Source organism: Perognathus longimembris, chromosome 15 (genome assembly GCF_023159225.1).
Source record: "Perognathus longimembris pacificus isolate PPM17 chromosome 15, ASM2315922v1, whole genome shotgun sequence".
NCBI lineage: Eukaryota > Metazoa > Chordata > Mammalia > Rodentia > Heteromyidae > Perognathus > Perognathus longimembris.
Window position 1 is genome coordinate 48052526 of NC_063175.1, and position 3464 is coordinate 48055989.

The following is a 3464-nucleotide window of genomic DNA, read 5'->3' on the forward strand; positions in this document are numbered from 1 at the left end:
TTATCAACAAACCTGTGATTAAAGGCTAAGAGCTGTTCTGAGAACTCTGGCACAGGGCTCATGGCCACTTTAGGATTTCCCTGACAACATGCTAATGGATTAAAGGTATTCTTCATCTGACTGGACATGGGATGCCCAGATTTCTAGTTATTTTGGGTGTGTCTGTGGGTATTTACAAGACAAACTAGCTATTGGATTGTGACCCTTCTCATGGGGGGGGGGGATGGGCATCATCTAAGCTGAGGGTTTCACTTGCATAAAATGTCAGGATGTCAGGAGGAAGTTGAATTTTCCCTGCCTGATCTGATCTGATGTGATCTGGGATGCTGATATTCTCTAGTTCACGGAACTCCTGATCCTCAAGCCTTCAGACTTGAATGAAATTCTCCGCCTCTCAGGCTTTGAACTAGACCAGTGCTTTTCCTTGGCGACCAGGAAACAGATGTACCACTCCTCAGCTCCCATAGTTAAGTGAGACAGTACCTTATTTGTCTTAGCCTTCTCTTCAGGCTACCTTTTCCCACCAGGAGCATGGCAAGATCTCCTTCTTCCAACCCATTTTCTATGAAACAAGAAAGGTAAATGTTCTGTCAGCTTCAAATGCTCCTGCCCCACCTCTGCTCTCTGAAGAGTCCGAGTTTGAGATCCAACCACCATCTGCCCAAGTACCTTCCTGCACAGTTGCTTACCACTTCTCACACAAAATACCATTCCTCTTCTTGGAGTACATTCTTGCAGGGCCTATGGGTGTGGCAAATCTATGCCTATAGGTTAGGACTTGATTCAGATAAACTTCTACGGCATATTCCTCTATCCCCTCTATCTTTAGATTCTGGACTGTCTACATCTGTCCACTTCTGCACTGATTTCAGAATAGTCTGAGCAATGACACCATCTGAACAGTCCCTCCCATGCTACCACTTTTATCATGTCTTTGTCATCTTAATCTCTGTGTTACTTTCCAACTATTCTGCTATGTCCCATTTGGCATTCAAACCCAATCCCTCCTCCCATATTTGTTTGGGTGGTTCTTTGGAGCTCTAAATGTCCTACTTCCCACTCCTTTGCATGATTTATTTTCAGAACCCTTCAGTATTAAAATCATTTTAGATGTACCTACCAGTTGTCTTTGGCAGTATTTCCCTAGATTCTTGGAGGTGCCATTTTCTATTTATGTGGTTTTTTTTCTTGATATATACAATTTTGGGATATTTTCATTAAAAACGGCTGTTCTTGGTTATCTGATGTACTTTGGAGTTAGTGTGTGCTTTTGTTTTGCCTCCTGAATGCCACCAGACCAGAACTAATTTTGTTTCTGGCTTGGAAAATTCCACATCCTGCAGGTTGTCTGGATGCTGGAAAGGCACGAAGCATACACCTGGGGCTTCCGTTTTGGCCAGGGAATTCTGTTCAGTCCCTATAGATGCTCTATGCCTTCTCAAGTTGCCAGGGCATGGGGAAGAGCAGCCCCACTTGGCTTCATCCATGGGTCTCTACCGGGTCCTTCTGGATCTAAGGCCACATCTCCTGTTACCCCATAAACACAGCTGTAGCGTCTAGGGCCTATATTCAGCCTAACTTTTCTACTACTCTTGGCAAGCTCCCTGAACAGGCTGTACAATTTCTGAGTTTTAAAAATCCACCTTTGTATTAAAATCTTATTGGTGTCTGTGTTTACAGCAGGTGGTCCAAACCTGGTGCGGTTTTGAAGCCTAAAGACTTTTGCACAAAGCTATCTCGTGCTGTAAGCAGGAGAGGTGGTTGGAGGCCTCTGTATCAAGCGGCAGAGCCAAGACCACATTTATCTGACTCCAAAGCACTACAAGTGGCTTAAAGGTACTTGCTAAAAAAGTTTAAAGATGTTTAAAAAACTGCCTCAGTGGAAGGGTTTCATTCTTAAAAGTGAAAACATCAAAGGCACTGTGGTAACAATGTGGCCGGTACACTCTTGGCCAAGTCTACCTTCACTGCCGGCCTAGGCCTCAGGGCAGGGATGGTACAGGGACAAAGGAAACATTGTCACAAATCAGGACCTACTTGGAAAACAAACAGCTACTTACTACCCAGTATTAATGGAGAAATAAAGCACATTTACTAAAATATTTCTTTATTTGAATAAGGTCAATGTCATTTCTTAAATTCCAGCTAGCATCAAATAACAGTCAGGAAAAAAAAAGTAGACAAAATGTTATCCAATTAAAACTTGACAGTGGATAGAAAACTTTTTTAAACTTTAATATCATAGAGAAATATATTAATTAAACAGGCAACATACAGATCTAAAAAGTTGCAAGTGCTTATTTTACACTAGATCTTATAAATAAAAAAATTCCCAATATAATTTGTTCACTATCTCCCTTCGATAAGTACATGGACAGGGAAAGATAATCACATCTTAGTATGACAACTGCTATTTGTGTTCTTTACAAAGATTGTATCTCTGTAGAGCAGCAGGACAGGCAATCCCTTATTCAAGTAGTTTCTAGTTTCCCCATGTCATAAGAAAGTACAGCTGTCTGAGACAGAATGTCGCCACAATCACATGAGGAAAGCAACAAGCTTTAGCAGGTGGGCTTCACAATGGATTTCTCATAACATCAGTATTATCTGAAGATGACTTTTGAAGTTTCAAAGTCATCACCAAAGTACCAATAGGTACAGGGAACAACCTGGATTTAGTTTGTTTCTGATAACAAACCGAGAGTTTTAGGAAAATTGCAAGTACAAAAGAAGAGTGCACCACTGCTAATTTCATAGCTAATGAAAATATTAATTATGATCTCAGCTAGCTTGCTTTTTCTTTTGTCATTCTCTTTCATACTGGTATTGGGGCATGAATTCAGGGCCTGGGTGCTGGTCCCTTAGCTTTTTTGCTCAAGGCTGGTGCTCAACTACTTGAGCCATAGCACTACTTCCAGTTCTTTTGGTGGTTAAATGGAGATTGGAAAAGTTTTGTAGACTTTTCCACTTGAGTTTGCTTTGAACCATGATCCTCAGATCTCAGCCACCTGAGAAGCTAAGATCATAGGTGTGAGCAACCAATGCCTGGCTCTCAGTTCAGCACTAAACAAAATACCTATTTTCTTCATTCTCACTTTAGTGATTCCCAACCATTAGTGGGCTTAGAACCATCCAATATGCTCATTCAACACTGAGCTCTGAAACCCTATCTCTGAGTTTGAAGCCGTGGCTTGGAACAGGACCCTGGAGTCTGTATTATTAACAAACAGTTCACGATCCAAATGGCCCAGGGACCACATTTTGAGAAACACTGAGACACCTTTAATACGTAACAAAACACAGGTTATCATTTGCTACTTCATGGTAAAGTTTCAAGCTGAATATAACATTCCAACAGTTAGAACACTAATAGGTACATTAAACAAGGGTATTAGCCACAGGTAATTTGCATTTTCTTTTAAAAAGTGGCATCATAAACACAATGACCTACATTTAAAATTTTT